Source organism: Malaclemys terrapin, chromosome 10 (assembly GCF_027887155.1).
Source record: "Malaclemys terrapin pileata isolate rMalTer1 chromosome 10, rMalTer1.hap1, whole genome shotgun sequence".
Lineage (NCBI taxonomy): Eukaryota > Metazoa > Chordata > Testudines > Emydidae > Malaclemys > Malaclemys terrapin.
In genome coordinates, this window is record NC_071514.1 from 70801615 (window position 1) to 70815096 (window position 13482).

The 13482-nt window shown below is 42.5% G+C and overlaps 1 protein-coding gene across 2 annotated transcripts in view; it reads left to right on the forward strand.

The window, feature by feature from the left end:
- IQCK (IQ motif containing K) overlaps positions 1 to 13482 on the forward strand; it is a 92733-nt gene that overhangs the window by 74884 nt on the left and 4367 nt on the right. The gene's annotated exons all lie outside the window — the stretch shown is intronic.

Sequence of the window (13482 nt, forward strand, 5' to 3'; positions counted from 1 at the left end):
TGCCTAAATCTGGAATTTAGGCATCTGTATCTGGAGTTTAGGTGCCAGCCCTTGCCCTGAAGTCTATGGTAGCTTTTTCATTGGCTACAGTGGGAGCAGAATCAATCCCTGAGAAAGGATTTCACGTTTGTCCCTGGCTCCTCATGTACTGCAAGTTCCACCTCCAAATTATTCTTCTTTATTGTAAAAACTCTAAGTGGGCTTTCTCCAGCCTATCACATGCCTTTGGGATAAATCTAGAGCAGGAGTAGGCAACCTATGGCATGTGTGCCAAAGGCGGCATGCAAGCTGATTTTCAGTGGCACTCACACTGCCCGGGTCCTGGCCACCGGTCCGGGGGGCTCTGCATTTTAATTTAATTTTAAATGAAGCTTCGTAAACATTTTAAAAACCTTATTAACTTAACACACAGCAATAGTTTAGTTATATATTATAGGCTTATAGAAAGAGACCTTCTAAAAATGTTAAAATGTATTACTGGCACGCAAAACTTTAAATTAGAGTGAATAAATAAAGACTCGGCCCACCACTTCTGAAAGGTTGCCGACCCCTGATCTAGAGGAAACTAAATTGGCATAATTTACCAATTCCCAGCCTTGGATTAAGGCAGTCTGCTCCCTCCCCACTCTTGGGCTCCATCCCAACACTGTCTACCCCTACTTGGACTGTAGGTGGTATGTCCCATCCCAGAGACAGTGACTTCCTGAGCTATTGTTTCAGGCTGTCTGCAGACTCAGGAAGTTGTCACTGCATTAATTATACTCAGTTAATGTTTTCAAGCTTTTCTTCACAACCGCAAGGGCTAGAAACTCAGGGTGTTTTTTTTTTAATTAAAGCGTAGATTATGATGTAATCACTTGATTCCAGGGGTAGGTGCAATCTGACTCCTTAATGCCCCACCCAGTGGTTCTTCCTAGAGTGCTTATGTGTTAATCCAGCCCTGCCATCTCTTCTTTCCCCCACCACACATGTATGGTTTTACCAGGATAGAATTCCTTGACTCCCCCAAACTTACTTTTTTAGTTACACCCACACCCACTTTCCAATGGTAATTTACATCCCCTTACAAATGACCTCTGAAATTGGCCCACTAAATCTAAAGGAGTCAACATGAATATAACTCACGTGCTGAGGAGCCGAAAGAAAGGCATGTAGCAGTTACCAAGAGGGCATAAGGATGCAAATGTTAAAGTAAGTCTACCTTAACATATGTGTCCATATACCTTACTCTCACACTTTTACTCACAGATTGGTAAATGGGTGCAAGTGAGTCTAATCTGCACTTACTTTACACATCACCTCTGAATTTTGCTCCTTGTTTCCACCCGCTCTGCTCCCTATTACCTCTACTGATCTAGTGCCAGCTTCCTTGCTGACCTTTCATACAATCTCTTTGCTTTGAGTCCAAAAGCTTTCTCTGCAGCTCCTGCCATCTGGAACAATCATCCCATATTTCTCCACTGACTCTCCATCTATTTCAAATCTCATTAGAAAACATCTCTTTTCTTCCTTGTCTATACAGTTTTATTTTGACTTGCTCACTGTTTCTGTTATTTAACTCTGCAAAGTGTTTTGGGATGCAGTTAGTATGAAAGCATTGCATGAAAGTGACTGTAGAAAATATGGTGTTTCTCTGGACTGAGGATTATTGTGAGGGGTGTATGCTGTACTGTCATGCTACAGTGCCCTCACAATCCAAGGTAGGGACTTGAATAAACTTCAGTTGGTCTTTAATTCTGAGACACTATTTTCCTTCTAAAATGCTGGGTATAGAGAACTTCCCTAGTGGTCAAGAGGACAACCTGATAGCTCCTTGTGGAGAACAAAGTGTCACCTTGTTAGTGAAAATTACTGTAAATACTTTAATTTTGTACAACACCTAGCCCAATAGCACCCTGGTTTCTAGGTGCTACAATAATATAAATAATAATAAATTAGAGGAGGCCACAGAGTTGCATTCAAGTCTGGATTAGGAGTAGACTAGGATATGGGTTTGAGTCTTGAGGGTGAATCAGGGGTAGGATTTGAATTCAGATTAGAACTAGTCAACATTTTTCCATATCTGTTTTTGTGACAAAAATTTGGTTTCTCAGCCCAAAAAAAAAAAATGGTTTCTGAAATCCAAAAATATTTCAGTTTTGGAATGACAACCCCAAAAATTTCAAATAAATGATTCAATATAAAATGAAGAAAAAAAAAAGGGTGAAATTTTTCAAAGGAAAAAGCCCTTGACCAACCAACTTTTGTTTAGCTGCAACACCCCTGAAGTCTGCAGATGTGTTTTGGGGAGATTTTTGATTACTTTCTATTTAGCAAAATATAAAAGTCTCCTGAGAGGATGGGACAGCAGCAGCTGGGCTTCTGCTTCCTTTGAAAACATTGTCCCCTGCTGACTTCATTACTCAGATAGCTGAAATTCTTTTAATTGGCGCCTAGTTAAACAGGTGTACTAAATCTATAGCTGCCTTCATGTTATCTGTGATTAAAACTGGTGGGATGTGACACAGAGACAGCACCATCCTTTGTGATTTCCTTTTCCCCCAGCATGCCTTCCTGGGGCTAGCCCTTTCCATTTTGCCAGAGCCAAACAACTGTAGCCATAAGGTAGCCATTTTACAACTGGCTATGGTTTGCTGCATCTTCCTGTTTTCTACCTGGTAAGTGCTCTTAGTTCCTGTCATGTTTTTTATACCCAAGGGATAATGTTCTTTCATACAGGTCCTGAGATTTGGTTGAAGACCCGATTGTATTTTTAAAGCCCAGATCTTCATTGCGGTGGTACAGAGGTGCTCTGTACCAGTTTGAGTTCCAGTGGCTGGTGCAGGGGAAGAGGTTGGGAGTGCAGGGACTGCAGCTGCAGCTGCTCCTATGCAAGAAGGTCCAAGAGATTAAGGTTCCTTATCTGTTCCCCTCTTGTGCACCTATGCCAGGGCTAGGAACAAGTTGATCCTGAGCCTCCTAAAACCTGAGCAATGTACTGAGAAGGAGCAGCATAGCTGTGACAGTATTGGAAATGAACAAGTATGTGTTGTGCAATGTAAGGATTTTAAAGACATTTGGTCTTTATTTTTGGAACTGTCTAAAGCCTTTATTAATCACTTGCATATGCAATATACCATGCTGACATTCTTGTCTGTTGTTCTGGTTCTCTTTGTGCTGGTGTGCTTTTGGAAAAGCAAGTGGTTCTCTGTACCAGGTGTAGCAATTTGTATCTTAAACGTCTTTCTTGGTTTTTCCACTTGCTCTCTTTCCTTCCCCCTCTTCTTGGTTTGTAAAATATCACAAAAAAGGCATTTTTCTGGGGGGGGGAATATTATATTATTTCTTCTATTTATTTCATCTGTGAACATTTTTTAATCAGCTATGAAACCAACAGCTAAAACAAATGAATCAAATATGTTAGCTAGGTGAGATCACTTTATATGCTGATGCCTCTCAATGTGTGACAAAGCTACCTGCACAGCAGGTAACTTCCTGCTTTTTAGACACAGAACAGAATGTTCCTTTATGTGCAACTTGGTTTCATGTGTATTTCTCTTTGGAGAGTGCAGCTGCATTAATATCACCAGAAATAGTTGCTTTCTTCTGCCTCGTTACTCTTCTGTATTAAGATATTTTAAAAGAAATGTCTTTAAGGCAACTATCGGGAAACAGAGGATAATAGGATACGCTGCATTTTACCATTGGGAGGAAATATCTCTCATGGTACTTCAGGGACTGGTGATTGTGATCTTAATTAATTCATTAATCTGGAAGATGTGGTTAACAACACAGCAATGAAATGTATAGGTGATATTAAAATTGGCATGAACTGCAAACACCAATGGGAACAGACAAATAATACAAAGGGACCTAGGGAGGTTAGAAACCTGGGCAGAAAATAATAAAATGAAATTCTTGGGAAAATGAAAGCTACACCATTTGTTGTTGGTGGGAGACTAGGAATACAGACATTCCAGGGAAGGGAGAAACCTTGAAAGTAGCGAACCTGAATGTGCCCTAGTTTGGGGTGATAGGCAGCAAATTAGATGTTTGCACCAGGATGTGGCAATAGCAAAGAGCACCGTAATTTGAATCTGCATTATGTCACAGACCAGAGAAGTAATCGTCACTCTTTACACAGCTCTGGTGCAGCTGCACTGAATTACGAGGAGAGATTTGCAAAATTAAATATATCTGCAGATGCTAAAACAAGAAAGGAGGACATATGTCTGCACATGGTTGAAGGGTGTAAATACAAAGGATAGAGAAGGTTTGCTGAGTGTGGTATGTGGGTGGGTGGGTGTGGGTAAGAGAAATCAGTGAAATTCAGAAAGGGAAAATAATTTATGCTGAAAAAACTTCCAGACTCCCAAAGCTGCACACAAGTAGGAATATGAGCTTATTCATGTGCCTAGATTGATCGGTGTTAACGGAGCCATTTACACCATGTTTGCAGGATTGGATCATTACACTGGGGAATAGTGGAAGGGCGGCCTAGTTTGGGACACTTTAAACCAGAATGAATATATTAAAATGTGTAGATAACAGTCCTGCATTGGCAAAAGAGAGAGCCTGGGTGACCCTTGATTTTTAAAATACAGAATTGTTTAAAATGGGCTTCATAAAAACAATCGTTTGCAATGAAAAAATAAGCAAAATTTGCAAGCTTTTACATTAGACCAAAAAAGCCTTACAAACCTCTGACACACAAGAATAATCCAAGAACAAAGCAGTTTTGATGGCTGTGTATGTGGTGTTTACATCAAGCTAATTCAAAATGCTTGAGATGGTTAGAAAGTTTAATCTTGGCAGTAACAGCTGAGAATGTGATAAAAGTCATAAGACTCCTGATGTGTATTCTGCTGAATTGGTCCACACCCCTGAGTCAGATGTCTTTGGAAAGCTAAACCCCTTGCAAGTTTACATTAGTCATGGCTGGAAAAAATTAAAGGTGATAGTTTAGATTGGTTGTGTCAGTGCTCAGATAGACGACAGCTAGACATGTGATCCCCTGAGTACAGTAGTATAGAGTCAGAGTAATATTGCAGCTACCGAGTGCACGAAGTAGCTGTCCGATACAAACATTCTATTTTTTTCCCCAGTGTCTTTGCTCGAGGCTACGTGTCATTCTGCAACCTTGGCAGTGGTCCTTGATGGTTTCTTAATGTTGACCTGCAAAGGGGGAAAAAGAGCTTGTGCGTTTTTGTGATGCAGAGAGAAGGCTGAAATAAATACAATTAAAAAAAAAAAAAAAAAAAAAAGTGGGGGGAGGATGCTAGCGGTGAGGAAGTGTTCTCATTTTTTGCATGTCTTCTCTGGAAGACTAGTGACCAGAGCACTAGTGAAATTGCAACATGCAAAATACAAGCAGAACAGTTGAAAGGGAAAGAGGTTGGGATTTTTTTGATCATTTAGGGTTTTTGCTTTAGCTCCTTTTTGTTAACCTCGCTCCAGTGTGTATAAACACTTGGGGGGAAAGCTGAACACCCCTGCCTCTTCAGTTAAGGTATAAGGGCCCACAGTAGTCATTTAATACCTCCACCAAAGCCTGCAACAAAACTAGACTTGACACTCCTGATATTTGAACAGTAAAAAAACAAGCAGGAAAATAAAATAAAACTACCAGCACCACCCTTTATGGCCACCTTCATAAATGATAAGAAAGCAAAAAAAGTGCAAATTACCAATTAAAAAAATTCTTCAATACTTTCCTGGACTCCACAAGCAGTAAATGGTTTTACAACACTGAATCCTGTTTTACAAAATGTAAACCAATTAAAAAAACCCCAAAGTCAACAATTTCCTTTTGATTCAATAAATAGTTGAAATATTCCAATGTGCATTTCCAGAACTCTTCTTAATGTGTTTGGCAGGATGTAAAATGTGGGTGGGAAGAAGGGATAACGTAGTGATTATCAAATGCAGAGCTTTGGTAGTGTTCATGCTTCGACAGGCCACAAACTACTGTAGAGCTTTGCCATGTTATTTATAGAGTAGCAGCGATGTGCATGGTGCATTACAGAGAATACATATTGCTAGCTGCTAAATTCCACTTGGTGCTAGGGCCCACATTTTGCACTGTGGTTAATGAGCAGTGGGTGATGCTTGTGCCTGCTCATGTATCTTGTGCCTGAGAGTATAAATAGGGACTGGAGAGGGGTTGGCATATTTTCTATGTAGTAGAAATTTCAGCAGTATGGTTGTCTCACAGGTGTAAATGCAGTTTCCGTGAAACCTCATCAGCAGACCTGGTAAAGGGACACTCCTGTTTTCTGCCCAAGTTGGCCCCCTTCCATTCTCTCCAGTTGCAGAAGTCCCGCTCTTGCACCATTTATTGTAGTAGTACACCCCATTTCCCCCACACCTTCCCAATTCTGTCCAACTCTCCCTTGATGGCCTGCATCCCTCCCTTTTCACCTCCCCTCCATTTCCAGACTCTCTCCTGTTTTTTCTTCCCCATTTTATAGACCCAACCGATCTATATTGCTCAGGTGCTCAGACTGCCTTTGTTCTGGATTTTTCTTCTCTCTGTCCAGTCTCCTCTTTGCCTAGATTTTCATCCTACCTGTTTAGGTTTGTGTTTTGGCTATTGCATGTTAATTTTCCAGAAACAAATCTATTCTCTTGCTGTGGGTTTCTTTCTGAGCAGTAGGGAGTGCTGATCTCAGGTCACCAGTTCCTCTGTGAGAGGATAATGGGATGTGATTAGGAATTGTTACAGTCTCATTATTATGCATGATTCGATTTGTTCCATTCTCTCTCACTTTAAACTGTTCATCTGGTCCTTTTCTTCCAACATGTTTATGGATGTGTTGCTGCTTGTAGACTTTGAATTGTAAAGATACTGTCCAAAATACAAGAATGTTGGAAGAATGTTCCTGCTGTTTTTGTTAGAAGCCAAATCTAAAATCAATGGGCCCTCTCCTAAAATAACCTCTGAAATGCACACATTAAAAACGATTAAGGGAAACTCAGTGCTGTGTATGGAAAAGTGACTGGTTTTGAGAAATTCTCTTAAGAAAACCTGAAAAAATCTGCTGTACTTCATATATTTTACTGTTTCTTCAGGCTACATCGGTGGAGAACAGTAGCCAGCTAATTCATATATTTCAAAATTTTCAGCCATTGTCAGCTAGTTTCTATAGTAGGGTGTATCTATGTATCAGATCTGGGTCCCTTAAATAGTTGTAGGCTTGACCCTAGGTGGAGAAGTCAATTTCCCTTAAATTGTTTGTGTTGCTTAAAGGAATGAAGGCCCAGGGCAAGCCTGATGCATTGGAATGGAATTCCAGAAACATTTGGAGTAAATCTAGTTGCCTTAAAGCAGACTGGGCTGCAAACTGCTTTTAAATAATGATTCTACCTGTGCAAATGGTGTGCGGGAGTCCTGTGAGGTGCCAAGTACCCCACTCCCATTGCTGTTACAGACCATTGAGGGTATTCAGCACCTAGCATTGTTGGTCAGGCCCTGTATTAGCCTAAACCAGTTTCTATGTCACTACACTACAGTCTGTGTCGGCATAATTTATGTCGCTCAGGGGTGTGTGAAAAAACCACCCCCGTCAGCAACATAAGCCCTTATCTGCACAGTGCTACGTTGGCATGAGAAAATCTCCAGCCGACATAGTTTTTCCGCTTGTGGAGGTGGTTTTATGCAGACGGGAGAGCTGCGTACACATAGATATAAGACTAAACAGTCTTTAAGCCAAGTATAAGCACGTTACAAACTCTTTTACTGGCTCAGAAGAGTCGGCACAAAGATTCATCATCCTACTACTCCTTTTACATATATGTTGTGTTGAATCATCGCCGTTAGAGTGCTCAACAGGAGGTGCTGCTTTGGATTCATAAATAAGTGGCATATCTGTGAGCCTAACTTCTAGCTTATAGAATGTTTCCTTCACCGTATCAGTTTCCTATCGCTGTTGGTTGAGGATCTCTTGAAGCGAAAGGTTTTACCAGTACTAGGCTAGCTGGAGACTTCTAAGAGCAAGGAGCTAAAAAATAAACATTTAAAAAAGTCACTGTCTCTTTAAAAACCAAGTCTTGTTCCAGCATGACTGCTAGCAGCTCCAATTTCATGTCCAGGCTGCTTTGGCATTTCACTGGGATGCTAGGATGATATTCCGTTCTATATATATTTTATACTAAGCCCCTGCTAATAAGCTAGACCAAATAGCTTTTCTTTAATGGGACTTAATTTTCTTATAGTCTTATTGTACAGTCTGTCAAATCTGTGGCATTTTTCCATATCACTTTCAAATGTTTCAGTTGTTAACTGTAATTCTCTGATTCCTTATGATTTACACACAAATCAAGGGTATGGGTGTGCAAACCTTTTGTATTCCTAGGATATTGTCAAACACCAGTTATACTGTGAAGTAGTGTATGAAGTAGGTCAAACCTTGTTCATCGTTTTGCTGAAACAACCAAATCTTCAATGAACATTTCAGTCTTGACTCAGAATTTGTGTGCTAGGATTGCCCATGAAAAACAACCTCCTTTGTCTCCTATAGGTGGTAAAGTTGTATGAACTTAATGCATAACTAAATAGGGCACAAATGTTAATAGTAACCCTGAAGTTTTAACCATGCAGTTCTCAGAGTTTTGCAGCTACAAAACTCCGAGTGCTTTGAATTTCCCCCTTTGGCTTTACATGTTTCAGTGGGCACCTAACAAATTCAAAGTCAGTCCTTGCCTTGCCATCTGTGTGTAAGTATTGCAGCACATAGGTGGTACAGTATGTAAAATGACCCACAGTTCTAAGAACATAACAGTAGCCATACTAATACATAACCATGTTTATTATGTAGCTCAGTACCAAGTACTGCTAAACTTGCTCATTCAAAGCCTGCTTCTGCTCCCATCCAAGTCAATTGCAGAATTTCTAACTGACTTCCATTACTGGTGGAGCAGGATTGCATGAATTAGACAATGCCTTAGTATTGTGGGGATTAAAGAGGTTCTGATATATAATCTTTAAAATACAGGCCTTTATTAATCAGTAAAAAGATAGAAATCCAGTTCTGACAACTCAAAAATGTCATAACAATTTAAAACTGTAACAAATGTGATTTTGAAATACTGAAGATACGAAACCCTTAAAAAATGGGAGTAAATATTGAGCGGTATTACCAGTGCTACCAACCCCAAACACTCAAAAATCACAAGTCAAGCCTTAAAAAATTGAGATGGTCTTAATTATGAAATTTAATTTTATGATTTGAGATTTTCTTTGTCCGCTGCAGTCTGAGCTTTTAGATTACATTCATGTCACATTTTCAAGCTCTCCTTTTCAACCATGATGGCTAAAAACTTACTTAAGAATAAGAATCTTAGGTTTCCTTTTTTTATTTATTACTTGTATTATGGTAGCCCCAGTCAGGGACTAGGAAACCATTATGTACAAACACAGAACAGAAAAAGGATCCCTGTCTCAGAAGTAAGATTTCACTAGTGTTGGTGTAACTACATTTCTTAAACTAGCTGCTCTATATTTCCAAGGCTGCCTTTCACACCTCCTTTGGCACGGAAGCCTTTTGGAGTTGTGTTATTGCCTTTAGTTGGAGCCTGTTTCACGAGGGTCGGCTTTGTGGGTGGTACCTCAGACTTTTGCAATATATATTTAATTTTTTTCATTGCCTGTTTGAACAGAGCTGGGCAACTCCATTTTCTCATTCCTTTTGTTTTTCCAGACATAATGAGTGACATCTGTGCACAGCCATCATAGTCACTACAGAACTGGCATTCTCTTGCAGTTTACCCTGGGGAAATATGTCCAGAACTTCCCCCTTCCCTCCCCTGCAATTCCCAAAAAAACCTCTCCAGTGAGCAACCTGCTCTCTCCAACACAATAGAATTGCAGTTCTGTGATGTCTGTGAACTAGGGTGACCATATTTCCCTATGCTGAATACAGGACACCTGGTAAAATTACTCGTTTTCAAGTGAGTTCAATGGTAATCAATGAGAACTATGCAGTATGAACGTTCAAATTAACATCAAGTTGATTAAACCCCTGTTAAAAAGAAATACTGCTAGTTGGATTTTTTTTTTGTTAACCTTCTTATCTTTTAAGGCTTTAGGGTTCACACAGGGAGGGGTGACACACACACACACACACACACACACACACTCCCGTACACCTCTCTCGCATGCGGGGGGGGGGGGGGGGGGGGGGGAAGCAGGAGGGTGACTGACCAACCTCATCCTCCCTGGCCGGTACTCTCCACCCTCCATGCCTGGCTGGGCCCCTGGAAGGGAACCGCCTCTCCTAGTACTTGGCGCCGCCCTGTCTGCACCCCCCCCCCCCTGCTTTCTACCAGGGTTCACACCAGAATGTGGCCAGCAGCAGCCTTTCAGCACTGGGTGGGATGGGAGCCGCAGGGGGAGGGATGATCAGGCTGTTTTTGCAGAGCTCATCTCTTCTCTCCCGCCCCTCCCCCCCAGACTGGAAGCAGCTTGTGCCTGCCTGCCTGCAGTGTCAAAAGGTAGCTAACATCTCTAGGCAGCTGGGTTATGCCTCCTGTCAGTGCGGGCAGGAAGGGGTTAAGCTCTAAGGATTTGTTGTTATCCAGGGCCCAGGGAACCTGACTACAGGGGCTTCAAGGGCAGCCTGGCCAGAGAGGTGGCTCAGCAGGGGAGAGTGCCTAGGGGATCGAGCAGCCCTGCGCTCCCTGGGGGAAGGACCCAGGGTGGGGGGTGACGATGGTGCTAAGCCCCTGCCCTGAGGGCTGCTGTGGAGCCTGCACATTCAGGGCATGCACAGGCTGGAAATCGCTTCCTCCTCCCCCGCCAGTGTGGGGCTTTGGCATATGCAGGTCTGAGCACCTCCTGGCCAGCACCCTGAGCTGGAGGGCTTGGACTTTCCCAGGGTGCCCCAGCCAGAGGCAGTGGGGGAAGGAAGGAGCCTGCTAGCGAGCTGAGTGCTCTGACCAGGGGCTGGTTCTCCACACAGCGCTGGGAGCGGGACATGCCCTGTTGGGGGGGGGGGGGGGGGAGAAGGATATGGAGGCACAATGGGGCTAGGAGAGGACAGTGAGAGGGGAAGCACGTAAAGGGCTGATGGGTAGACAACAGATGCGACACGTGGCCAGCCGCTGCCTGGCACCTGCTCTCACACACCAGCCACTGCAGCTTGCAGCGCACAGCCAGAAATGGGATGGGGGGGGCCCCGAAAGCAGGCACTCAGCAGGGGCTGCACTGATGGACCAGCAAGGGGAGCGGCCAGCCCCACATGCTGCATCTTTGCCCCGCCACCAGCCTTGCACACCCACCTCCATGGTCAGCCACTGGACACACACACACCCCCTCCACTGCTGGTGGGAGGGTGGCTGGTGAGCAGGGATCTGGCCAGCAGCAGGACCCAGCACCAATACTGATGGCGATCAGATAGAAAATACGGGACATTTTGCATATTTTAACGAAAAAGTTGGGACACCTGCCCGAGAGCTTAAATATTGGATTGTCCCTTTAAAAATGGGACATCTGGTCACCCTACTGTGAATGCGTTCCAGCATCATTACATTGTGAAGCAGATGGACCAAATGGACCTGTACAACTGAAGTACAACTTGTTTTTAAAACAATTTGTAGAAAACAGATAAGGGAGCTCAACATGCTCCCATTGAATGCAATGGGAAGCCTCCCATTGACTTCAGTGGGAGCAGGATCCTGCACATAATTGGTATGCTTGTAAGCAGGTTGTGTTCACATGATGCATTTCCTTTAAATACCTTGGTTGTCTGGGAACAATGGGCTGGATCCTCAGCTAGTGTAAATCGTTGTTGCTCCACTCCACTTGCTCTACAAGAGCGCTATGGTGATTTACACCCGCCAAGGAGCTGGCCTACTCTTTTCAAAATATTAATTGTTGTTAGTGCAGTTGGAGGACTAGCTGCCTGAAAAATATATTTTTCCAAATTGTTTCTAGTGAAGAGGCTTAACAAAAGGGATTTTTCCCGATCTTCCCATACATCTGAAACCCAAGGAAAGCTTCCATTTTTGCCTATCTTAGAAGCAAAAGAATGTCTAAAGCTATTGAAGTAACTCTTTGAAATCCAAATTCAGGCTGACAACCTGTGCTCTGTGTTTTAGTGTGATGAGCTTTGAAAATGTCATGCCTAAACAGCGTGGTCTGTGATAGAACACCACGGCGCTGCTACTGGGCACCTTTAAAATACCTGTTTACCCAGCCTGTTTCACTTGAATGTTGAACAATATGTGGAAGGTTCTGAGTCTGAGGAAACATTTGTAAAGAGTAACCTCATAGTATTCTGGGAATATTAAATGTTCATTAGTGAATATTCCATACGTGGTGCAAAACTGTTACATTCATCATAGTAACTTGGAATACATTGTTAATCAGTTTAATTTTTCTACTTAGCGTCCACTAAGAGACGTGATGCATCAAAAGAAAGTCTTGTACCAACCAGGCATTGCACATGTACCAACGTTGTCTTTTCCACTGTGGGGCCTGTGGTGTACCTTGCAATCTCAGCCATATTTGGGTTTCTTAGAAAACTTATTTTTGAGTGTAACGCTACCAAGAGCTGAGTTTCCTCACCTACAAAAGTTTTCTGGTATGTTTGCCCACAAGCTGAGATCTTCCAGGCTGGGGAAACTTAGTCAGGAAGTTTAAATTAGAACATGGACCCATTGTGCCCAGACCTATCTGTACATGTAAAAGGGTTTGTTTTTTTTTGCACTTCTCACTGGAGTAGTTAAGTTATACTGGACCGTTACCTTTCCTTTCCTACATATAGGCTTCCCAGCATAACTGTCCTCTGGCTGGAAGAGCTGAACTCTGCAGCCCCCTTCTGAAGTGCAGGCAATGGATAGTATAAAAAGTCTGTTAAGTTTTCTTTAAGAACAGCACAATATAGACATTGGATATCTCAGAACTTGGCTGATTATTGTAATAATTTTCTCTGTTGAGACAAGCAATCTATATTATAGCACTTAAGAGCTTTGAAAAGGAGCTTTCACTACAGAGTGGAGCTTTTTACTATTATATGTGGGGACGGGGGGGTAAGAGGGGAAGGGATTGTTCACTTAGGATTGTTTACTCCAGCAAGCAACCCTGTGCTCCTTGTTTGGCTGATTTTTTTCCCCCCTCCCCCCCACCCCCAATTTGGCAGACCCTTCTATATCACATGGAGCACATTCTTGTTTGCACTGTGACACAGAGGAAACTATTTTTTATTGACCTTGCTGTTGTCCCTAGTGATTGAAAACAACAGATAATTTGGTGAGCACGAAGACTTGATCTGTCATTTGAGTTTCTTGACTTTGAAGAATTTTTAAATAAAAGCTAGAGTACGTCTACACAGCAAATAAAAACCGTGGCTAGCCTGTACCAGCTGAATCGGGCTCACGGGGTTCAGGCTAAGGGTCTGTTTAATGTAGAGGCCAGCTTTGGGACCCACCCACCTCGCAGGGTCCTAGAGACCAGGCTGCAACCTGAGCTGAAATGTCTATGGCACAGTTAAACAGCCCCTTAGC